The sequence below is a fragment of the Podarcis melisellensis genome (genome assembly GCF_964234715.1).
Source record: "Podarcis melisellensis genome assembly, chromosome: 8".
Taxonomy (NCBI): Eukaryota; Metazoa; Chordata; class Lepidosauria; order Squamata; family Lacertidae; genus Podarcis; species Podarcis melisellensis.
Genome location: NC_138540.1, coordinates 36,583,868 through 36,609,777, shown reverse-complemented (window position 1 = coordinate 36,609,777; position 25,910 = coordinate 36,583,868). Strand labels below are relative to the sequence as shown.

Sequence of the window (25,910 nt, the reverse complement as noted above, 5' to 3'; positions counted from 1 at the left end):
TGTGTGAGAGAGAGAGAGAGAGAGAGAGAGAGAGAGAGAGAGAGAGAGAGAGAAAATCAAATCTAGGTCACATAAGAAATTAACCCGTGTAGTATATGTACACCGCAGTCTTTCTTTGAGGGGAAAAGATGTCTCCACTGCCCACTATGCTAAGGCATTACTGGCGAGAAAGTTCTGTTGCTGTGGTTTTCCCTACGGTTGGTGTGATTGCCAATCAAGGTAGTACAGAATAATAGGCTGGGGCAGCCAACATGGTGTCCTTCAGATGCTGTTGGACTGCAACATCACCTGTTACCATCGGCCAGGCTGGTTGGGGCTGATGGGAATCCTGATAACAGTTGAAGTCCACCATGTTGGCTACCCAAAAAATAGTCTTTTGTCCTTATTCTGCTTGCCTGTATGGGACTATCAGGTGCACCTTGCTTGTGAGGTGGATTTGACAGTACTTGATTTGAGAGTGCAATACATACCTTCAAGTTGTGGGATAAAATATCCTCTCCAGACACCCATAATATTAATAGGTTCAAGGCACAAGGCAGCATCCTTGACAGTATGTTCAGCTTTTTGCCTCAGGGAACATCATTGGCTCAGAAGTCTGTAGTCTATAAAATGGAAGCTGATGCTTTAGACTGAATTTATTTTCTTTCCTTTTTTTTAGGAGATGAATTACACATTTATCATATTAAAAGGATCAAATAAGGTCTGTGTGTAGTCAAACCATTTGACTTGCTGCTCAGTACATATGAAAAGTTACTTGTTGCTCTCAAGTATCTTGTAGTGTATTTAATATTTTTATGAACTGTTGAGTCTAATAGTTCTCTGCAGTGGGAAAAATATCTCCTGTTGTAGTTGCCTTAAGTATTTCATTTTTAAAAAGAGCAGCTAAGTGCACATCCAGTACAAACAAAATTTGAATGTGGCAAGGAGAAATTGCAGTCTCTTTTTTTCTTTTTTAGCTTGGGGTGGGTGAATGGGTAGACACCGTGAGTAGTCTTAGGTCAGGTTGCTGATTAGAAACGGGAGAGAGTAAGAGACACTTAGGGCGGCTTTGGATGAATTTTTGCTGCAGTGCAGGCTTGCACCCACATCTGGTTGCCTCATAAGCATCCAGGCCTGCTAAACACTCACACGTGGGATGCAATATCTGCATCATCTACATAGGACTAAATTCCACTTGGTTTGGGATGCGAACTCTGTATTCATTAAGTCGCATAAAATGAAATTGTCCATCTTCTCCCCACCTCCACCTTGTGTTGGTTCACTTTTAAGTTGCCACTTTGTTTTGCTGTAATATAGCAGAGGTGGCAAAAGCCCCTGGAGCTATGTAGTGAAATGGCTGGGACTCCTACCCAGCCCCCAATACCTGCCACCTGCTTTCTCAACCCCATGACAACTACTGCCATTTATTTTTTCCCTAGTCTGCAACTGTCTCACAACTTCTTTCCTGCTACTTTGGAAGTGGCTGCTGTTTCCTCATTGGCTGCAACCCTCTGGGTGAAGGCATAAAGGAGGATGAGACAAGGCTTCATCTTGAATAAGACTTTTTTTTAAAAAAAGTTCCATTTTAAATTGCACTCAATTTATAGACAGTGGCTCTTAATTTGGAAGTAAAAAAGACCTTCAGGCAAGTAACGGTACAGACTCAGCAGCAGACACAGGGCCTTAATCCAAGAGTAGGATTCAGAAGTGACCAAAGTTTTGCCCTAAGCTTTTGAAGATAAGGAGTGATTTGTTCCCTTGCCTTGTGGAAATGCAGAGTTTGCAAGTTCCTGCTCCGTTGGGGTGGTCATCTCTCATCCCATCTGCAAAGGGGGCACCTGGTTCTGACCAGGAAAAGCTGCACCTTCCTGTTCAGGTGTTGTTCAGTCCTTACCACCACCTGTTCAGCCTCGCCCCCCTCCAAATAATCAAAGCCTTCCTCTGCCTCTACTGAGACTTCATGCATCAGCCAGCATCCCTGCTCCCCCTTCCAAAACAACTGAAACCAGTGGGAAGGGGATATCTTCCCTCTTCTGGCCCAAGTTCCCCAATTCCTCTCCCCCCCCGCCCCTGTTTCCGCCACTTCGTCCTCTGCCTGATCCCGACTCTATATAGTACCCAAGCTTTTTGAAAGCTGCTGTATTCTTTAGTGCTATTTTGGTAACCCTAATACAGATTTTGGGATATTTCTTATAGGCCAACACCGCTATCATTTATACTTAAAACATTTTCTGGTGTTTGTTCTCAACACTAGAACGAGATTGCACCGTTCCCCCTTTTGCATCTATGCTGCTGTTATCTGTAAACTATTAACTGTGGCCCTAAGGTTTGTGTGTGTGCTTCCCAGCTTCCCTGAAGATGCCAAAACAGTTTGAAAAACTACTGTTTCCGATAGTGAGAGAAATTGATTGACTTATAAAAATTCCATTTTATACACTTTCCACTGTATTCACAATGCTCAGGGCAGCTGACAGTGAATCTAAAAAATTTAAAACATTGCAGCAAAGAAAACCACCTTTGGCAAAATGTTCTCTTGGAGGTCGTTCTTACTTGCTGCAGGCTGTTGAGCAGGTAGCCTATGCTAGAGGCATGTGTGAATAGGGCCTGGCACAACACTGCTTCCTGGTCTCCACCAATTGCCGTAGTTTTCCGGTCTTAAATCTGAGGCCAGACTTAAAATTGAATCATGGTGAGACAATGGTAAAATGTTAACTGACAAGTGGATAGAGCATTTTAGAGCAGAAATGTGTTGGATACATACTTTAGGCATCTCTCTGATGATTCATATTTTTGAGGGAGGGAGAATTTTCCACTGCAAAAGTACACAGGGTTTGTTCCTGAGACTTGTGGATGCAACAAGCTACAGATTTAAATGCATGTTACAACTGTACAGGTCAAACACCTTTCATAAACCTTTGGGAAGGAGATTAAACTATATGTGGGGGTGGGCTGTTGCTTTTTTGCAGTGGAGGAACTTGTGAGCTTCAATTGTCCAACTTTCTGGAAATCTTTTAGGTTTGATCCTGTTTATAAAATTCAGACTACTTCATATACTGCAGTCACACATAATGATTTGCCCAGTTAGCCCCTTGATGCAAAGCAAACAAAACTCCCTTAGGAGGGATTGCTTTAAATCAAGGGTAACCTGGCCTTCGTCAGTGCTTTAAGGACCTGTGTTTGCTTTTGGGTATACTGCTCTGGGACATTGGATGGAGCTGAGAACTGCTCCCTTTCTCCCCTGTTCCGTTGCAAAACACCTTCCCAAGTCTGCTTTGCAATGTAGAGGAGATTACCTTGCCAGATATTACCTGTGGCTTGCCATAGTTTGGCTTTTGCAAAAGACGTATGGGCCACGTGCAGGAAGCAATTGGGGGCTTGGCTGCTCCATTTATCCCCAAAGACCCCTTCTTTTGAACCTTTGAAAAACACCCTCTTCTTCATTTGTAGCATTTTCTGGTTCTGTTGCTCGTAATCTTGGTGTTTCGCTACTTGTGTTCTGAATGATGTTGCAGCAGTCTTTCCCACTTTGCTTTTGTGGCTTCTGTTACTTGACTCTATGAGAAGCCTTAAATATTTAAAATAAGACCCTTGTGGAAATGTGCAAGAGGATGAGAGACGCGGTTGAGGTGGCTAAGTCACTGTTTATGATCATGTAACATGTGGAGCTTCTGCTCCTGCTCCACTGGCTGGGTAGTTGGTGGGGAGTAGCAAAATCGAACGTATCTGTACTTTAGGGTCCTTGTTCCTTATGCCTTTCTTATTTTAAACTCAACAAAGCATCGAGAGCTGGCATTATGTACAGTGAGACAGCATGCATCCCAATACTTGGGCTGCCTCCATTGAAAAGTGCTGTGTGTGTGTGTGTTGAGGTGGTGTATATAATAAGCCCTGTTTTTTGTGGTGGTTTTTGATCTGTGGTGGTGGTTTTCCCATCTTCAAATCATCATCACTTGCTGTCGCAGTTCCTCCCTAGCAGTTATCTGTGAACTCCCCCTTCTGACTGTGATGTGAAATAGAGAAGAAGAAGAAGAAAAACTAGCACCATCTTTACATATCTCATCTCCTCAAAAACACCCAAACAAAATCCTCACACGCACCCTGGTTTCCTTCCTCTTTTGTATTGCGCATTGTAGTTTTGGCATTCTGAAACTGTCCTTTTAATCCTCTCATGTCAGCTGTACAAAGGTGAACATTTAAACACTCGCATATACAGAACGAAATGTCTACAGATGCGGAATCATTTTGTTTCTAGGTCGTGTTTCAGGTTTTCCCGCAGACGTTGCAACGTTAGCACGGTGCCCAAACCCTGGTGTCGTGCTCCCAGGGCTGAGATGGTTACAGAAGAGCTGCGTTTATGTGAACGTGAAGGTGGAACTTTTTATTTTTCTTCAGAATGCCTCTCTTGAGGTTTTGGGTTTTATTTATTCCGCAATTGTAACAAAGCGTGTTTTGCATTGGCCTGCACAATTCATGGTGTTTTTGTTAAATAAACATCCTGTGCTCGAGTGCAGTCGTCTCCTCGGTAGATTGTCTCCATCAAGAGCTTAGAGAAGTGTTTTATATCGGGTTGCTGTAATTAAGCCTTAATTTCCCAGAGAAGAGACTGTACCATATCCTATTTCTGTATTAATATTTATTAAAACTTATCATTTTTATGGCTGTCTAAATTACTTGGGGGAGCTTTGAATGGCACCTGATCCTTGAAAGGGGTTTATTCTGTGGTGTTTACATGATCTTCATTGGGTGGTTTATACATGGCAGAGGGGCAGAAGGTAAAAAATGTGATAATGTATAGCACAGATGGGGAGTCCTGGGGCCTTCCTGAAGTTCCCCATTCTTCTTTGACTTTTGGCATTGCTCACTTGGGCTTACGGAAGTTGGCATCTAGTAATACTGGAGGACCACAGGTTCCCCGTCTGATGCATAACTTCATCACTCTTGAGACCCAAAAGTTTGCACATGTGACTCTTCCCACATTTGAAATGTACTCTGCATTGGGTATAGCATGTTCAAGGACTACCTTGCACGAATGGGGCGGCCCAATCCTTCCCTCAACCCACACCTTGGCTCTAGTATTTTGTAATTTTTTTTAAAATATGTTTAGCTGTGGAACCATTGTTTCATTATATATCTTGAATTTGGAATGGCAAAACTTCTGTTTTTCAACTTTGCCACCAGCTAGCTTCTGGCTGAAATACATGCATCAGGTGCCATCTTGTGGCGAAAAGACACAACTGCTGCCTGCTTCCCCTCTCTGCTGAGATGCTCCATGAAATGCAACTAATTTGCATTAATTTTTCTTAAGTGCCAATTAATTTGTTCACATTATCCCAGTTATTTTACATACTCAAGCTGAACAGTAGTTATAATTGCTTATATATATTTTAAGCATGTTTAAATAAGGTTTTAATGTGTATGAGTTAATCACATTTTAATCCCACGCTTTCCTACCCGGGAGCATAGGGTGGTTTAGTGGGGTGGGGGTGGGGGGCTAGCTCATATTATCTTCATAACATTTGTGCAGAGAGACAGAGCGATAGAAGTAGAGTCCCGCGGTATCAAACCACAGGCCTTAAGTAGATCCATGTGCAGCCCACTTCTTGAACCAGGGTTCAGGGGCATAAACTGGATGCATAACTCTAGTGGACCTCTGTAGCACAACCCAGTTCCTGCCTAAAGCATGAAACTTGCTATAAGCGCTGAAGAATGCTTGCGGCAAGTCTGGCAGGGAAAGGTTGCCACACGGGCTAGTGGATGCTTCACCTGATGTTCTGATGCTCTCAGGTGATTGACAGGTGGCAGAATCCAAGAGTCAGAGAACAGGAGGATTTGGCCTGTCAGCTGGATCCAACTCCCCACCTCTTGTTGAAACATGGATGATTTAATATGGGCATGGAGGGAGGGGGGTGTACTTGGGATTAATCTGGATCACCATGCTTCCCATACCTTGAATGTGGTTTACAGAGCATTGCAGAGTTTTGCAGTTTTGTGCGGGAGCTTGTAGGAAGCAAAGCTTGCATCTGCAGACGGGCATCCTTTGAACTTGACGGTTCCATCTCCACTCAGGGATTTTGTCTATTGCCCCCAACAGATAGATTAATTGGCACAACTGAGAAAACAATCTAAGCTCTGGATTTTGAAATGTAGTTCTCAGACCATAAAATGGGAGGGGGGGAATGCGTATGTTTAGTGGGGGAGGGGAGTGTGTGCAAAAATGTGGGGTTTCCCCCCCTGAATAACATATATAACTATGCCCTAGAAAGGTGCACACATGCTTAAATGAGCACACAGTATTGGGAGAGATGTGCACAAAAGTGGGTGTGAATTTTTCATGCTGATTTTTAATGTTGTGCAAATGGGATGAACTGAAGAGGTATTACATTTTTTTTGGTAAGGCATTCTCCTTCCTGGCTTGTGCAAAACTATCCCATGAGTTTTGTAGGACCTTGTTTGAGCCTGAAATGGCTTCATTCAGACCTAATGTTCTTTTCACTATTCCATGGACCTCTTACTGCATTTTGGTCAACAGCAGCTGAACAAAGATAGGACCACCAACACCCCATAATTCCCACTGGATCTCTTGTATTTCAAAACACAGGACTGGGAGTCCCAAATATTGGCTGTTTACAACTCTCCCCTACCCCTCACAAATGCCATTACTTGGCTCAACTTCAGAAATTTCCTGGGTTGTTTTGTTTTGTTTCTAAGAGATCCTAGAAAAGCATCGGCTAGCTTTTGAACTCTGTGATTATTTAAAATAGGCCAATTTTGGGTGGGGGTGGGAATCCTTTTGATGTGAGCTATATTGAAGAGTTGGGCTTCAGGCCAGCTGCAGGTTTCAAACAGTTCTTTAAACAGGAGAATAAGGATACCGCTTTTACTTAACAAGAGCTGCAGCGACAAAGCAAAATGTTAAAAAGAGTAGATTTATAGGAACATTCACCCATTCTCTTCTGCCGTGTGCCAGGGACCCTCGAAGAGTGGAGAAGAGGAGGCTAGAGTCTCCCTAAGGTGACTTAGTGCGGCAGTGGGTGAAATTTTACCACCATGTTCAAGCATAGGAGCAGCAGGCCAAAGGACCACTGTGCAACTTCCCACACCCAGCAATAGAAAGCGAATTTTGGTTTGTGGGGTAGGAAAAACCTTCCAAACAACAAGCAAAAATCCTGTGTGGATGGCCTTCAAACTTGCCATTGCCTTTATGAAAAACTGGTTTTTGTTACCAGCTGTGTTTCTATATAAAATGCAACCTAACCTACCTTAAAATTGGTTTTTACTCCACAAGCTTTTTTTTGGGGGGGGGGGGAGTCTTATGGAGTGATGACTGACTTTTCAGGCAGCACTATTTAAACAGCCCCCTTGGCCAGACTAGAAACAATTATTTTTGAAAGTTGGCACCTGATAGAGCTTCCCCTAAGGAATTGGAACCCAACCATCAGTTGCATGAACTTGAAAGAGACTCATTGCTGCAACAGACTTGTACCGGCGATCCGTAGCTGGTGCTTTGTAGCATTCATTGTTTGGGATTCTGTATAGGTTTGCTTTAAATAAACAGCATTTCCTCCCAAACCAATACAAAATCACAAATACCACAAATGCTGTGAACCACCGACTATGCAGAAACTGGCTGTTTATCAGTAATCCAAAGAGTCTCAAGTTCATGCAGCTGATTATGCCGTTAGTGTAATACAGAAGCCGCTTGTATATATTTGAGTCTCTCTCTTCATTGTGGTGGATTTTAATCTGCCTTTGGCAGCGAAGAAAATACTGAGCCCGTCTTGCGGCTTAGCATCTTGGTTTCTGCGGACCCAGTTATGGAACCATTCCGAGGCTCTGTAGCCATTGGCAGGTCCAGGCTCACTGGGCGCTCTGTGTCCCCTGCTCAATGGACATTGACAGAAACATTTGCTTGCTCTCCGAGTGTCTGGCAGACAGGAGCCCTGGGATGCTAGCCAGCTGGCAGTGATTCTCCTCCTTAAGACTCGAGAAAGTTGGCTAATTAGCCAGAAGAAGGGCTTTGAAGAAGTAGCAAAGGGGAGGGAAGGAGCTTGATCAAGATGAGGGTAAGGACATGAAGTCGCTTCATGCTGAATCGGACATTTGCTCCACCGGATGCTCTCGTTTGTGGTTGCTCTCCGGGTAGAGGCTGCCATGAGTCCTGCAGAGATGTCCTGGAGAGAATGGTCAGATCCTGAAGAGGCATGGGAGGAGATTGTGGAATTTGGGACTGGATAAACATGGAGAAAAGGGATGCGCCACCAGAAGCGGCTTAGTCATGCTGGCCACATGACCCAGAAGCTGTACGCCGGCTCCCTCGGCCAATAAAGTGAGATGAGCGCGCAACCCCAGAGTCGGCCACGACTGGACCTCATGGTCAGGGGTCCCTTTACCTTTACCTAGACATGGAGAAGGTCCTAGAAGGTTGGGGAGGTGAAATCAGGGTTTCAGGAAATGTCAGAGCTGGAGGGGAAAGCCAGTGATCAAGGGGAGGGACCACAAGGTGTTCTGCCCCTTGGTTATTGGACCCCCGCCCCTGGTCAGGCATCTCCTACAGTAGAGGCAGTGCTGGCTTCTATCTGTGAGGAACCTTCCCCTTTAGGGGTGGTGACTGGGAGTAAGAAACTGAACTGGTACTGAGGACACCAACAAACTTCACAGGCCCAGCCCACTCAAAGGAGTGCCTGACTGCTTGGCTAGTCCTGCGACTCAAGTCGTTTCCTGTGTGAAGAGCTGTGCCCACCCCATTCTTCAAGAAGAAGAGGAAGAGCTGTATCAAGTTGCAGCTGCTGCATCTTCTTCCTTCCGCTTTCTTTCCGAACTTGGATCTGTTTTGGTCATCTCTCAGGGAAGAGCCATAGCTCAGTAGTAGAGCATCAGCTCTGCACTCAGAAGGACCCAGGTTCAATTCCTGGCATCTCCAGGTAGGGCTGGGAGATAACCCAGCCAGAAATCATGGAGAGCTACTGCCAGTCAGTGTAGACAATACTGAACTAGATGGACCAGTGGTCTGACTCTGAATAAGGCTATGTCCTATGTTCACTCAATCTTTTTTATTGATGACACCTTCCTTCTTTTTTAATGACAATCGTGCCTGCCCTATCTTTTGTGTTGACTGCTGCACCTCTGTGAAGCAAACTGGAAGCTTACAGTGCATGGATTGGTCCTCAGACACAGTCTCTGTAAATGCAAGTGTGGGGAACCTTTGACCTTCCAAAAGTTGCAGTTGGCCATCCTTGCTGGGGTTGATGGGAGTTGTAGTTCAGTAACGTCTAGAGGGCTAAAGGTTCCTCACACCTGCTGTCAGGCAAGCTATGAGGGTTGCGTGAGATGATCATTTATGAACCTCTGAGTATAGAAGTAATTAAAACCTAGTGTATATTAATGAGCAGAGCGTGTGTCAATTCAATTCATAGCCAATTACACTAGAGCTGAAAGAGTATTAGCCCAAATTGGTAGGGAAATCATTTTATTGAAACAGAAGGCTGAAGATATGCGGTCTTGGTCGTGAAAACAACGACGGGCCTATAATGAAGTTGCAGCAGTGGTGACTCTCGATGGCCACACATCGAACCTCATTTGTACCTGCTGTGATAATATTGATTTTCCTGCAATTATTTGACAGTCATGCCTTTTTTGTGTAGCTCTTCCATTATTGCATGTTCCTACTGAGAGGGGTGCCTGTTGAACTTCTGTCTGTGATGCACCTTTTAAAAAGCAGGGCTACTCTGCCAGGAAAATAGGTTTCCTATTTTTGCATGGTTTGTATAACTTAGGTTTTCCATTCTTTTGTGGCCTGATGTAATCAGGATTGTATGCCCTTAAAGCAGGGATAGCCAAGTTGATGCTGTCTAGATCTTCTAAGCCTACAGCTCCCACCATCCCTGACCAATGGCTGTGCTGCCATAGCCTCATGGCAGCTGTAGTCCAGCAACATCTGGAGGGTTCCTAATTGGCTATCCCTGGTTTAATCTGTTAGGAAGCAGGAGGAAGGAACTCACTCAAGTGTGCTGCATGCAGAAAGTCCTAGGTTTATTCTCTGGTGGAGCAGGGACAGCCCTCTGCTAGAAATCATGGCACACTCTTGCTAACTGCAGTTGTGTCTAGCATACCCTCCAACATTTTTCTGCTGAAAATAGGGACGTCCCATTCTATAATGATAATTTTACTATTTACTATTTACTATTTATACCCCCACACATCTTACTGGGTTGCTCCAGCCACTCTGGGCAGCTTCCAACATATATAACACATATAAAAACATAATAAAACATTAAACATAAAAACTTCCCTATATTTGCCTTCAAACAGCTCGGGGGTCGGATAACTCCTTACCCTCCACTATTTCTCCAATGAAGATAGGGACATCCTAAGGAAAAGTGGGACATTCCGGGATCAAATCAGAAACCAGGATGGCTTCTAAATCAAAGGCATCACTGGAAAATCAGGATACCTAGAGGGTCTGGATACCCAGATAGATTAACTTCATGTCTTTGTAAATGTCCACATCACACATCTGAAAAGACCAGCCACCACCTTGGGGGCACCTGGACCTGGACCTGAACCTTACCCAGACCAGCACACTGTGTCTGCATAAGAAGACTAGCAGCTGAATGGGGTAGCCACAGCTTTTGCAATGCATGGGCCCTGGCTGTATTGTTTATATATAATGAATAACAAAACTCAGGGGTGGAGCACATGCCTTCTAAGTCAGGCCTAGGCAAACTCCGGCCCTCCAGTTGTTTGGGACCACAATTCCCATCATCCCTGACCACTGGTCCTGTTACCTAGGGATGATGGGAATTGTAGTCCCAAACATCTGGAGGGCTGGAGTTTGCCTATGCCTGTTCTAAGCAGAAGGACCAGCACCCATCTTCAAGCTGCCTCTAGTGTGGTCCAGAGCTGAAACTGGGACCTTGGGTGATCACGGCACCTCAGGAGAGAGACTGTGCTTAATGAACTGGGTCTCCTTGGTAGTGTCCAGCCCCTGACATCTCCAGTTTTTAAAAAGATCAAGGAAGATCATTCTATTATTCTGCCTTCTTATGAATCTATGAATTACCTTTTTCATAATGCTCAAGGGGATTTGCAGTCATACAATGAAAACCATTTAAAAATGGTTTAGAAGCAATGCAGAAACAACTAAAGGCGGTTTGGAAAACAATACAAATAAGCACCCAGGCCAGATACTTAAAAATAAAATAAAAATTATTGAGCCAGGAAATTGTCAAAACCAGAATGTTTTCCAATTATTTGCTGTAAGCAGAAGTAGTGGGTACCAGTCCTAGCTCAGCAGGGATGCTGAGGCAGGGTGCACTGAAAGCCCTGCTCTGAGTTGCTGTGAAGTGGCCTTCTGGTATTTGGGGGACTGCAAGGAGACAGACGCCTGCAGGATACATTGGGTGTGTAAGGGGTGAGGCAGTCTCTCATGTAGCAGATACGTCAAGACTGCTGTCAGTCAGAGTGGATCATACCTTGCTAGATCGACCAACAGCTTGGCTTGGTGTAAGGTGACTTCTCAAATAAATTTTTGACCAAAGTTCCATCTGTATGGAAATTAAAGGTGAGTAAATTTAAGAAGGTAGAAACTACATAAACATAGATTTACATGTGCAAGGTCTTCTTGTAAATGAGCTGGCAGATGGGAGCCTTAACTTACCCAAATGTATCGCAAAAAGCTACCTTGGGGTTGATGCTCTGCGCCATTTTCTGCTGTTATATATTGCTCTTGCTTTTGGGGGAGAACATCTGCTCTGCATGCATAAACTCTCAGGTTCAATCCCAGGTGCTGTGTTTGAAAAAATACGGGGGGGGGGGGCGCTGTGGTGCGAAATCGCATGAGATCACGGCAACCAAAATGGCCACTATGCTCTTGCGATAGAAAAGCGGGAACATAAAATTTAGAATTGGAACCTGTGGAGGAAAGGAAGGACGTCTCAAGGTTTTAAAGAACCCCTTTTTAATGTATGAAAATGTTATGTTTATGCAAAACTAATAAAAAATTATAAAATAATGAAAAAATGAAAAGGGGGACATGGTGTCTCAGATTTTGGCTTCAAAGTGTTGGAACCTATGCCATTGGACATGATGGCTGGGGCTGGTGCGAGTTGTAGTCCAAAATATCTGGAGGGCTCCAGGTTGGGGAAGGCTGCTCCAGTTCATTTATTTGCAGCAGGGATAATGAGCCTTTCTTGCCACATTCCTTTCTGGGGGCCGTGTGCCGGTGGTGGGTAGGACCAGAGGCAACAGTAGGTGGAGCAATGAATGTAAAGCTCATCTCTCTGCAGTGATGGAGTGTCTACATACATTCGCATACCCCTCTCAAGGGCCAGCCCACCCAGGAGGCAATGTGGGGCGACTGCCTCAGGCAGCAGGATCTGCAGGGGCAGCAGATCCTGGTGTAGATTATTATTCTCCCCGTTGTTCCTGATGTAGATCTTCATTCACCCCTCCTTCCCTGGTGAGAAGGGAGACACCATTTTGTGATTTGCTTCAGGTGCCAAAACGTCTTGGTCCGCCCCTATCTCTCTACATCCTCCATCCAGGTGTGAAAGGGGCATTATCAAAGTTGTGAGTGCCTCACAAATGCACTCATGGAGGATGTGAAGTGAGGCCAGTAAGAAAAGTAGGAAGGGTGGTCCTGGAGTGAATCTCAAAGGCCTAATAGACCTGAAGAGAATCATTTGGCCCCTGAGCCTGAAATTCCCCATCCCTTGTGTAAAGTAACTAACAGGGACTCTGCACAGTTTCAGGAAGCTTTTCTTGGAGACACTAGGTATTGAACCTGGGATCTTCTGCATGCAAAGCAGATGCTCTGCCACTGAGCTACAGCCCTCCCCCATCTCCATTTGAAGCACTGGCTTTATCTGTAGAAAAGACACTTATGCCGGCTATTTGGACTCACCATGCCTATCATCGACTGGATTCTCTGTGCTGTTTTGATCTCAAGCCTATGGAAGCAATTTGCAAAGGTACTTCTATTCCCAGCTCTCAATTACAATAAATTAGTGAATAAGTGGCGCATAATGCTGCATTTAAATGTATAATGATATGGGCAGCAGCAGCTATTAATCAATGCAGAGCAATATGCCCAAAGGTGGATAAACTCTTCCTCCCTACCCCCTTCTTGCAAGCCAGGTGATGATCTCTCAAGGACGGCGAAGCCAAGCAGCTGTTGTACATGTAAATGAACTCGCATGTCATATGGGTGCTACCCATAATACTCTTCTCCAGGCCACATTATCGCATCCATATCGGTTCTTCCACGCTTTCTTTTCTCCCTGAATAATCAAGATGCAGGAATTGGTAATTGATTGCCTTCAAAAGGCAGACCCCTTGGAGTGAGTTATTCCCTCAGAGTCTTCCACCCAACTCATGTTAGTAGATTTGCATAACTCCGTTCTTGTACAGCAGTTGTGGTGAGAGGCTGGACTAGTGAATGGTAGCAAGACTAGGAAAGACGACAGCAATGGGATTATTTATTTATTCACATGTATTAGTTGCTTCCCTGCTTCCCCCTTCTAAAAAAAGTCACCTAAATTGACTTACAAAACTTTTAAACTAAATATAAAAACCAAAACAAAATGAGAACCCAAAAACAGATGATTACATGTATGAAAATGTGGGGCAATGTGAATTCAAGTTCTTGCAAGCAATGTTGGAAGGAATTGCTTGAGAATGCAGGTGCAGAAAATGGAAAAATAAAAGAAATGTAGTTACATATTTTTAAACTTTGCATCTTGCCCTTTGTCAGGAGACCATGGGGCAGCTTACAACGTAGACCATAATAAACAATGTGACATAATTATGTAATGCAATGCAAAAAACCGCAAAATAATTCTATGGATATGATTCAAAAAAATAAGCCATACATGGTAATAGATAATGCATAATGATACATCATCCATAATGAGCAATACATGCTGAGCCACATATCAAACCATGCACATTGTCAACCCAGCAATAACCTCCACAACTCAAACCCTTCTGAAATACAGAGCCTCATAATGCATTGCCTACCCATCTCAAGCACAGCTATAAAACTTAATACATATCTGAAAACAAGAGCCTTCTGAAGAATGAGAGAGTTGCAAAATCAGCAGCTGTGTGCCTGAAGGGCAGGAATGGTGTACACCAATTTGTACAAAACTAGTTTCAGCCAACATCTACACTTAAGTCCGTTAGGTCTAATCCTGTTCTAAGGGAGGGGGAGAGGAAAAGTGAAGCTGAACATTGTGGCTTCCCTAACAGATATTTGCACTATAGAAATCCTGGCTCTCACTCATGTTTGCCCAGAGGTTCCGCTGGCTTCAGTGCGTTCCGTCATAAATGTGCTTAGAATTGCAGCCTTGGTCATTGTGCTGTATCTGCTTTCAAGGTGTGCATAAGGATGCTAAGGGGAAAAAATAAGTGAGATGCTGAGTTTAGTTTTAGCCCAGTTTAGAACTCTGGTGGAACATCTGCACTCTCTGGCTGGGACTGTCTCAGCAGCAGAGTGAGATGGTAGAGTCCTCAGTTTGTACAGCAGGCCGTACCATTTCAGACTGCAAGTAGGGAAATACTTTTTTTTTTAATGTTCCACATCAGGTTGTGGTGGGGAGCATTTCAGGAAGGATGTGCAAATCTCTAATGTGCTACTTTTCTACCTCCACTGAGTTGTTGTTGTTGTTGTTTTTAAGCATTTGAAAATGGTGCCACTACCACCACCTGCCGTCCTGAAGTGGTACAGCCTCCTCTCCATCCCCAGCACTCTTCCACATTGTTCTGCAGCACATCTAAATCTGGACTGTGATGGAATTTCAAGGCAGAGCGCATCAGGTGCAGAGGAATGAAACCATTACGCGGGGGAAGGGGAGGCGGAAGCCACCCTCGGTTCAAAGTAAAGAGAACTATGATAAATAGATCTGTGCATATTTCTTTACCCTCATTCCTCACTTGCCAAGTCGGATGCTATTTTCATTAGGTCATGTTACCCAGCCGTGTCATTTTATGCCAAGCTGCCGTATATCACGACTGGGAGGTAGAGGTGCTTGTAGTCGGACACGAACGAGCTTGTAATGGTCCATCTGCTTTGATTTTATTTAGTGATCCCTCAAGGGCTGGGAGCTGGAGTGAGAATAACAATGCTGCAGCCCATCTGCTATTGTAGTATCAGCCCCAGTTTGAATTATCACATGTTCTGAGTGGCTGGCATATGCTGTCACATAAAGCTACAAGGAAGTGTTGCTCTCCAGCTGTTGTGTTGACATACTTTTGAGCCAGCCATTAACTTCAGCTCAATAACCGGGCTGGTGGGGCGGGGGAGGAACAAAGGGGGAACCGCCACTAAAAGTTGGTTATTATTTCTTAAGAACTGCAATGCGAGGCGTGACTGTTTCGAGAACTAACGACTGCGTGGTTTCTCTTGTTTCTAACGGATGGTGTCAAACACATGAATGAATGAAAAGGATGGGTCACCTGGTTCGAAAAGCTGCTGGTGTGCTGATCGAGGCGATCACCTTCCTGTGAGTGAGGTGTTTGAAAATGTGCGGTGCTTTCAACAGCCAATGGGTGAAGTCCAAGGTTTGCATCTCCAGTTCCATGTGTCTGGAGGAAGTGGAGGAGGAGATTGCATTGGCTGGGCCCTGCTCCAAATGCCCTACTCCTCTACTGAATGCTTGGAGCTGAAGGCATGACTTGAGATGGCCTGTATTCCACATTGGGAGCTGTGTGAGTTCATGGTCCCTGGTAGTGAGATTGTGCCTGATGCATAGAGACTGGGAACAGAGCCCATTTGTGTGAGCCTACACCTCCTAGTGCAAGAGTCGCCAACCTTTTGAGGGCCAATGGACACATTTGCAAACAGAAGAAACTGGCCACTCACTGCAACCAAGCACATGTGTTCAATTGACTTCAATAGAAAACTTCCCTCAAACCTGTAACTGGCCACCTATAGTTGCCTCTAGGAGAGTTACTTCTAGGAGAATATCTTCTAAAGGAAGAGCACATGCTTAACTGATTTTCCTCTTCATTCATATTCTGCCTTTCCAAACTAGGCTCAAAGTAGCTCACAAAGGCATTAAGCAAATCAGCACTCAGGTGTATGAGTGGACCCCTGCAAAGTGAATGGACTGGAAATGGACTGTTCCATCCTCCCCTCCTCACTTTGAAGATGCACATTTTGCTAGTAAGATGTTGATATGAGCTTTGGGGCTTAACATCTTTGGAAACCCTGAAACACTGAACAAGGTGGCCTTCTAGCCCGCTCCAGTCTCCCAACTTTGGGATTACTATCTTCCGGGAGGTTGTCTTGCAACAGTCCAGGAACAAACAAATGTACGTAAAGATACCAGTTTTGAAACAAATAACTTAAGTCACTTTGACTATTACCTTGATTTGCTTGTGAAAAGATTATACAACGTTACAACCATCAGTTGCCATCCCACATTGCCCAGTGCATTTCGTCATCACTTTTGTGACTCCAAAAACTCAGATTATTTTTGGAAGTGGGTTTTCTTGCCCTGAATTTCCCATTTGGGCATTGGATTCCACCTGCAAAAAGGTAACAGTCTGAAAGTGCCCTTAAAGTACGGTAGTTTCCTAAACGTCACTACTAGTGATGTGCTTGCTACTAGTGACATGCTTTTCCTTCTTTAAGCCCTAGAGTTCTCAGCTGCAGGCCTCGCAGCCAACCAGTCATTTGTTACTTTACTTATTTATCTGCATCTATTGGCATGTCAAGATGCGACGCTCTTGCTACATGTGGGCCAAGCCTTTGAATCCTTAAATATGACTTATACTTGCGTTTGCGCTGCAAGACAATGGAGAGGAGTTCATGTTGGCGTGTTGCAATTTGAGAGGTTTATGTTTCTTATTGTGTCCCAAGACCTGTGGGTACCAGCTGCCTTTGGGGCTGTTCCCGTATTCTGATCCCCTGGCTAGCATATGAATTGTTGATTAGATTCTCTTTGATTCAGTTGATTACCATGAATAATAGGGCAAGAAATGCTGTCAGCATTTTGACTTTAACTATAACTGTTACAATTAATTATGGGTTTAATTAGCATGCATGTCTGGCAGCAGCGAATATAACACTTCATAGTTAACAGATGACCCTGCAGCTGTACCAGCATGTATGATAGGGGCCCCCAGGACAGACAGAAAGAGTTATTAATAAATGGCTCCTATTGTTTGACGTCCTTATTTATACAAATTAGCAGGCACTACATAATCAACTTAAACTGTATAATTTATAATAATTGATTTCATTTTGACTGACCACCGGTCAGTCTCTGGAAGAAAAATGGCCCTATTAGGATAAGTTTAATCCTAAACATAGCTAATGAATCCTATTACTTTAAGGTCATATTTGAAGCTTTTGTTAATTGTCAGAACCATTTTAAATTGATTAGAGTTAAATTAAATCAATGTAATGTTTAGAAAAAACAATATTTCTAATGGATGAGGCTGAGCTGACCTCGAATAAACATATATATCAACCGATTTCAGCGAATGAGAAGGCTAACAGCTGGGCTCATAATTCACAATTGTCTATAATATGGGAAATGTCACTATCTCGGCAATTAATTATGTCAGGTTATAAATCTGTTGCTTACCGTTAACCATTTGCCAGTTGGGAAGGTTGACAGTCCTTGTAGCAAACGGATGATGTGTTATGACCCACCCCTTGCTCAAACTTTACTCAAGAGAAATTTAAAACACACAGGGGTTTTGTTTTGTTTTTATAGAGCAAAGTCCCGAACTTCGCAATCTATTTTCCTGAAACATATTTCCCAAGCCAATAAGCAGCAGAATAAGGCAAGCCTGAGTACCATGTCATCAACTGTGGCCTTCCATGGTGTGAGAACCCAGCAGGTATCAGAGCATAGGAAGCTGCCTTATGCTGAGCCAGATCATTGCTCCATCTAGCTCAGTATTGTCTATGTTGACCAGCAGTGGCTCTCCAGGATTTCAGATACCTGGCCCTATCTGGAGATGCCAGGGGTTGAACCTGGGACCTTCTGCATGCAAAGCAGATGCTCCACCATTGAGCCATGGCTCTTCTTAAGTGGGGAAGGCAGCAAAGCTTCTCTAAGGGCCAGCCAAAGACATTGTGCCACTGGAGGTGAAGGACAGAGGTGCCATCTTCTTGGGATGATTGAGGGGGCCCAACGCTGCATCCTGATGTTGTGCACGCAATGTCTTGAGGAACCAGGAGGTAGAGCCAAATGCCCTCTGAACATTGAGGGGGCCAGCATGGGGGGGCACAAAAGAACCTCAGCCCTTAGGAGTTGGCACCTATGGCGAAGGAAGAGGTGCACCTCACTATTATCCATGCATAGAAGCTGAGTAGACGGGCAGTTGAACGTAACATCAACACTGTTAATGGGCCAAGGTCCTCCACCATACTTGAGGGCAGCAGACTACTTTAAGCTGTGAAAGGCAGGCCGTGTGGCCATTCTCAAATTGTGTGGAATGGACCTCCTGAAAATATGGGAATTGCAGGTTGCCCTCTCCTGCGATTAGTTGCTTTATCTAGGCGATGTGGAACTCTGTTAGGTATCCTGGTCCCAAACTGTGTTGAGCTTTGTATACCAATACCAGAACCTTGAACTGAGCCCAGTACAAGGCGACTTGAAAATACCCTGGTGCTAGCCTCTTTTACATTGAAACTTCCTGCAGTGGCTCCAACTTCTTTAAAATGTCTGTGTCTTTCTGAACCCCTGCAGCCCCTTTAATCCCCACAACCCAACCTGCAAAGAATCCACCAAACTCATCAAAAGTGTTGCTCAAGTTGTATCTATCATAAGTCAAACACCTCACGTTCCAGAAACTGATGTATTTTTTAAAAAAACACACAAATGCCTCTCCTCTTCAAGATCACAGATACATTATTACAGTACTGGTCTCATACACAACAGTCTTGCATGTCAATCCACCCCCACTTTAACCTTACTAGAGTGGTCCTTGTGTTAATTATAGTAACTCCACACCACGATATTAAAGTGTTCGATTCTCAAACATATTCTTATTTATTTTAGGCCTCTTGTTTTTTTCTCCCTCTCCCAGGTAATGAAATGTCAGAACCCTACTTTTTCTGGTTTTGTAGTATGTTGATCAAAGTGACCTTTGCTTGGCAAGCAGACACAAATCAATATCACGCGCCCGCAACGTTTGACAGAGAAAGGTGCAACATATAATAAATGACAATCACTGACGAGGGGAGCAAGAAAATACCTGCCAACTTCAGTTCATACCGGCAATTTTCAGACAATGCCGCATGTTATGTTCAAAGCGAAATTCATTTGTCCATCTAATAACAGAGATGGGGAGATATTAAAGGCCTCGGTTTTGTTAAAGAAATGTTTCATCTCACGGTAATAATTCAGGGACCAGCCAGGGTCTGAGTCACTGACGTGCAGGTAAAGTTATTACGTTTTGAAAAGCAGTGGAGAGTAGCAATTTTCCTCCGGGTAAGGGGAAAGCAAACTTTTGTTCAGCGAACCAAATTCAACAGACAGTTCCCAGACCATTTGTGCCCTTGCTCCCCCATCTGCACAAACAGGCCAGTTAAGTCCTACTAAAATTACAATCCTAACTAAGTCTACTCAGAAGTAAGTCCCATTGAATTAAATTGGGTTTATTACCAGGTAGGTGGGATTAGGATTTCAGGCTAAGTGTATGCCCCACCCCCTCCAGATGTCCATTTTATTATGCATTATTTTTGTTCATGGCAGTAAGGGTAATTTTTAAAATGTTTACAAATGCAATATAGAAGTGGAACAACTTATTTATTTTTGCATGGATTTAGAAACTGAGTTGTTTCTGCTGCCACCCTCTTGTGTTTGGGACGATGTGCTACTCCTTTTTTTTCCCCTTCCTTCCCCCCCCCTTTACTCCCCAATCAGCTACAGCTACAGCTACAGCTAAATCCAAGGTACCGGAATTATTTTCTGTGGGGCAGCAAACATTTATCTACCAGGTTGTAGATCAGGGCTGAAGCATCCTGTGGCCCTCCAGATGTTATTGGACTCAAAACTCCCATCAGTCCCCAGCCAGCAGGGCCAATAGTCAAGGATGATGGAAGTTGGACTCCAAGAGTTGGAGCCAGCCAGAGTTGGATCTGCAACGGTTGTTGCATTAACTTACCTGAAGATCTGTCCACAAACAGGAAGCCACAAGTGTCAATGCAATGGATCATAGAATCACAGTGGAGTTGAAAGGGACCCTGAGGGTCATCTATTCCAACCCCCTGCAATGCAGGAATGTCAACTAAAACATCCATGACAGGTGGCCATCCAATCTCTGGTTAGAAACCTCCAGTGAAGGAGAATCCACCACTTTTTGAGGGAGTCCGTTTCATGTTTGAACAGCTGTTTAGTAGGAATCTTCTTGTCTAGTAACTTGAATCCATTGGTTCAGGTCCTACCTTCCATAGCAGGAGAATAGAAGCTTGCTTCGTCTTCAACGCGACAGCCCTTTTAGATATTGTGGAGTTGTTTATTTATTTCATAAAAGTTACGCACAGCTTGATTGTAAACAAAAAATCTTGAAATGGCTTGCAAAGAGAATGAAACAATTCAATTAAAACAATTCAATTAAAACAAAACAAAAAACCCAGTTAAAAATAGTTAAATAGTTGTTTTTAAATAGTTAAAAACAACTATTTAAAACATTTTTTGCACCACTGGTCGAAGTGGGTGCAAAAACTAATGGAATATGCCGAATCAGACAAATTAACAGAAAGAATGAGGCACAGGTTGAATCAAACCTTTACTACAAAATGGGATGTATTTAAGAGATACCTTAAAGAGTGTTGTAACAGTATGAAATCCATGACAGCTTTTGAATAGCTACCGTATTACATGGATTAAGTGATGAAGATAAACTATTAATAATATTTTACCTCTGACGACTGATACGATTGTGCACTATGTAAATACTTGTTTAAACCATGTATGGAGAAGACGGGAAGTTGATTCGATGGTTGGAAGACCTAGCTTAAAATGTATTAGACAGTGACAAACTTTTATGTTATTTATGTTATTTGATTTTGTGTTTGTCTTTATAGGTTCAATAAAGCATTGGGGGGAAAAACATTCTTTTAAAAAATGGGGGGGGGGGGTAACCCAGCAATAAACCAAAAACAGATGAAATACACACCAACCTTCTATATGTCTGGGTAGGCTTGTCTAAAGGTGCACTTGTCTGATTTCAATAGGCAGGGAGTTCCAAGGTGTAGATGCTGCCATACTAAAAGACTGATGTCTTACGAATGTGGGATAGATATTATATGCACCCGTCTCTGTTTCACAGATTGAAGTGGTTGAGTAGAGTAAGCTGATCTCGCAGGTGAACTTGAGTGAGGGACCAGGTCTGCTCTTGTCACCCGCAGTGAAATACTCTGGTAGTGCTTGTCAACTTGAGATGTGTCATTTATGCACAACTGGCAACTTATTCACATGATTTATGATTTATGGGCGTCCAGAATCTATAGCTGCTCTACTCTGATCACGTAGGTTAGTTTATGTAAAGTCCATTAGGGCCACCTTGATCTAGGGCAGTTTTAAAAACCAAAGCAACATACAGCCCTGTCTCCTTCTCCCAAACATCTGCTCAACTGATAGACAGTGCAGAGTGCATCTTGTTCTACCTGAGATCACCTGGGGTGTGCACCGCAGCTTGCACAGCATATGGCTGTGCTTATGACATCAATAGCAGAGACTGAATAATGCAATTCTTTTCCGCAGTCATCTTTTATTACTATCATAGGTCCGTCTAGCTCTCTTTGTTTCTCTTGGCCTCCTGTAGATCCCGCCTCTCCCCCCCCACCCTTATTAATTATATTGACAGCATGATTGAATTAGCCAGTGGGCTTTGCCAAGAGATACCAGATTGCTAGCAGTTAAGGGCCTTTTTCACAAGAGATGATAACTTCCTGTTGTTGTTTTTTTTAATTTTCCTCATCTCTGTAAATCTAAAGAGCCACATGGTTCAAAAACAATGCACATTTCTTTATGCTGCCCTGTGCTGCAAAACCACAAAGTTGTGTCTGGGTAGCCCACATCCTTTTACCTTGTATACATCATGCAAACGAAGGATATCTGCCTCTAACTTTTCTCTCTCTCTCATTTTGCACAACTTATACTCCAGTTTTGGTTAAGCTGCACTGTTTTTGACTAATGGTGCTAGTCAAGAAGATTGGTAAGAAGCTATATCCATCACTGAATCCCTGCCCTTTGATCAGTTCATATCGCCATTAGCAGGCATTAACCACATACTTCCAAATACATCTCTGCAATCATAAGGACTAGGAGCTTACCATTTTAATAGAAAAGAGAACTAACATTTTTAGAACAAAAAAAAAATCGTTCCAGTAGCACCTTAAAGACCAACTAAGTTAGTTCTCGATATGAGCTTTCGTGTGCATGCACACTTCTTCAGAAGTGGTATCTGAAGAAGTGTGCATGCACACGAAAGCTCATACCAAGAACTAACTTAGTTGGTCTTTAAGGTGCTACTGGAAGGAATTTTTTTTGTTTTGACTATGGCAAACCAACACGGCTACCTATCTGTAACTAACATTTTTAGGTAATTCTGCAGCTAATGCCACTACAGCTTTTCTCTCTGTGTGTGTTTTACATTCCAGTTTCCCTCTCCTTATCTAAAGCCAGGGTGGGGAAGCCTGTGGCCTTTCAGATGTTGGGATCCAACCCCCCCCTCAGCCCCTGCCAGCATGGCCAATGGTCGGGGATGATAGGAGTTGTAGTCCAGCAACTTCTACTTTGCTGCTCCTGGTCTAAAGCAGGCTCTCTATTCCATTTATGTGCTTGAAAGAACTTCAAAGGCTGTTTCCAAGTGAATTTGTTTCCTGGGATCCTGATCTATTCTTTCTGACGAAGGTGGTTAGACTTAAAAAGAAAATGTCGCTGGGGCTGGAGATGTGTCATCAGGAAAACATGAAAAGAACAGGTGGGCTGCAGGAAGAGGCAGAGAAGGTGCTCTTTCTCAGAGCCTTCATTGACCAAGGAACTAGAGGTAAAATGACTCCATGGCTGAGGATGGAACTCATTCCGTCTTTGCACAGGTGTTTTGCTTTATTTCATTAGAGGTAATATTGTCTTTGGAAATATCAGAGCCATTCTGTTAGAAATTATGGAGAGAATTAATTTTGGAAGCCAAGATGGAAAGAATAAAAATAATAAGAGTAATAAAAATAGGGTGGGGGGGGGCAAGAGGATTTGAATTACTGAGCTGGTGCATTAGTAACGTCACTGAGATTTGCCTCTATTTTGATGCCTCCCGCATCTTTGTGCATCTGAATGTCTTTAAAAACAGCTTGCTTGATATCAATTATCCTGATGTCAAATCAATTGTTTATGACACTCTCATGTCCGGAGGGTGGGTTTCATTTCTCCATGCTGGGATGATGGATTGTGACTTTAAAAAAGAAGAAGAAAAGGCTTGTTTTAATTGGGATTACTGATCATAAATGCCGCTATTTTGCCATTTTCTCTTATGCACCTAAAAAAGAAGAAGCTTGTTTTAGACTTTTAGATTACAGACTTCCTGATGGCAGGAAGGTGCTGTAATTAATGCAGCAAAACATCAGCGAGTCTATAAGAACATAAGAAGATTCTACTGAATCAGGCCAATTGCCCATCTAGTCCAGCATCATGTTCTCACAATGGTTGACCAGATGCCCGTGGGAAATGCCTAAGCAGGACTCAGGCACCGGAGCCCTTTCTCTTCCTGAGCTTTCTAGCAACTGGTATTCAGAAGCATTACTGCCTCCAACCATGGAGGCAGAGGATAGCTTTCATCATAGCCTTATGTTCCATGAATTTGGCCTATCCCCTTTAAGTTTCAAACTAATCCTGAAAGATGATGAGAGGGAGAGTTTGTATGTATGTACCTCTCTGCAGCAGAGAGGACATTTGTTCTTCTCATCATTAGGGATAATGACCGGTGTTCCTTGCTGGCTTCCTTAGCCAATCCAAAGTCAAAGATTCCAAATCTTTTAAAAGAGGTGCAATCTCAGCCCACATTTCTTTTTTTCTTTTCTTCTGCATGTGACATTAATGCAGCTGGGCCTTGTGTCAATCATATGGTATTGACTCTCCAACTTGTAAACAAAGACACAAGACAATTACAGGTTCAATAATACCATTGGCTCTGCCAAGGCCTGCCAATTATTCTTTATGGCTCAAGAGACAAAGACTTGCCCCGCAATAAAAAGGGGCTGTGCTAAGTAAATGAGTTTGTTTAGAGTCGAAGTCGACAATAAGGGGAGAGAAATTAAGGCAAAGGGAAAGGCAGCTTTAAGATCAGAATAAATATGTGTTGTTCTGTTTTAAAAGAAAGCAAAACTCCCTTCCTCTATGTTGCTTACTGGGTGTTTCTGTGTAAGATGCTGTCCTTTGGCCTAGCGCTGCCTCACAAGGCCATTGTGAAGATAAAATCAGTGGATAATTTTTAGTGTTCCAAAAGACACTTTTGGAAAGAGAAAGAGCTCACTCCCACAGGAGCCAGGAATGGCTGCTAACATGGATAGTTTTAAAAGGGAACTGGACATTCAGGGAGAATAATGCTATCATTGGCTATTAGCCATGATGGCCATGCTCTGCCTCCATAGCCCAAGGCAGTCATGCTTCTGAATACCACTGGCTGGAAGCCATCCAGGAAGAGGGAGTGCTCTTGCATTCATGTCCTGCTTGTGGGTTTCCCACAGGCATCTGGTTGACCACTATGAGAAGAGGATGCTGGACTAGAGGGGCCATTGGCTTGATCTGGAAGGCTCTTCTCATGTTCTTATTGGCTGTGCAGGAATGTGCCCCAAGCAGCTCTCTACAACTGCAAATTGCAGACTCCTTGGGGCAGGGATGTGTACATTTTTGGTTGTTGCTCTAAAAGCACCACGCACATGGACAGTGCTGCATCAAACACCATCATTTTAGCAGATCCGTTTATGAATTCAAATGCCACGATGGAGCTATCGCAGATCTGCAATGTATGGATATGGGTTTTTTTCTCCTCTCCTCTCCCCTCCCTTCTGGAAAGCATGTGATTTTTATGTGCAGTTTCCCTCCTCCCTGCATGTATTAAACAAATTGCACAGCTGAATAGCTTTTCTTAAAAACTGGACATTCACCAGAAAGTTTGGCAGCAGAGACAATTAAGCTTTCTTCTTTTAACAATGCAGTGACTGACTGGCACATTTGAAATGCAAGCGAAATTTTCCCCCCTCTTTGTTCCTCTCTTCGCCCTTTGAGCTGATAAACAGGAACAATGGGAAACAGCTGGGACAGGGAAGCGTTTGAGTTTTAGATTTCCAAAGCCAGCAAGAAATATGCGTGCCAGATCGCATCTTCTGCCTTGGGGGTAGTCTACAATTGGGTTGCTGTTTTTTTTGGGGGGGGATTGAAGTGGGGGAGGAGGAAGAAATACTATCCATATTTTTTAATCGAACATTCCATATTTATTAATGTGCAGCTGTCCCATTGTTGTGTGCGATTGTTACACCCTCCACACCCATCGGATGTGGTGCGTTGTGTCCATCAGGCAAACACAGCTCTATAGCTGAGATTCGTCTCTAAGAAACAGAGAGCTGGTCCGACTAGAGCATCCAACGACAAAATGGCTCTTTTGGTATTATTTGAGACACGTGACGTGGGAGCCATCTGAAGTCCATGCTATTTTCAAGTCCATTTTGGTGCACCTGTGATGTGGCAGACAAAACTGCACCTTCTCTACACCCCAATTTTGCAATCCAGACGGGCACAGAAAAAATGCATGCAGTTCTTGGAAAAAATATGTGTGTGTGTTCTAAGCAAAGCAAAATGACAAAGATCAGTTAAATTCAATCTCCGTCCCTTTTATTCAGATGAAACTTTCAGTAGCGCTTTGCCGGTAGTAGCAAAGGTTTGGCTGTTCATTAGTTGTGGGGTTTGGCCTTG

The 25,910-nt window shown here is 43.6% G+C and overlaps 1 long non-coding RNA gene across 1 annotated transcript in view; it reads right to left on the bottom strand.

Annotated features, from left to right (window-relative positions):
• Window positions 1-25,910, bottom strand: part of LOC309377186 — a 976,085-nt gene that overhangs the window by 980 nt on the left and 949,195 nt on the right. The window lies entirely within an intron of this gene.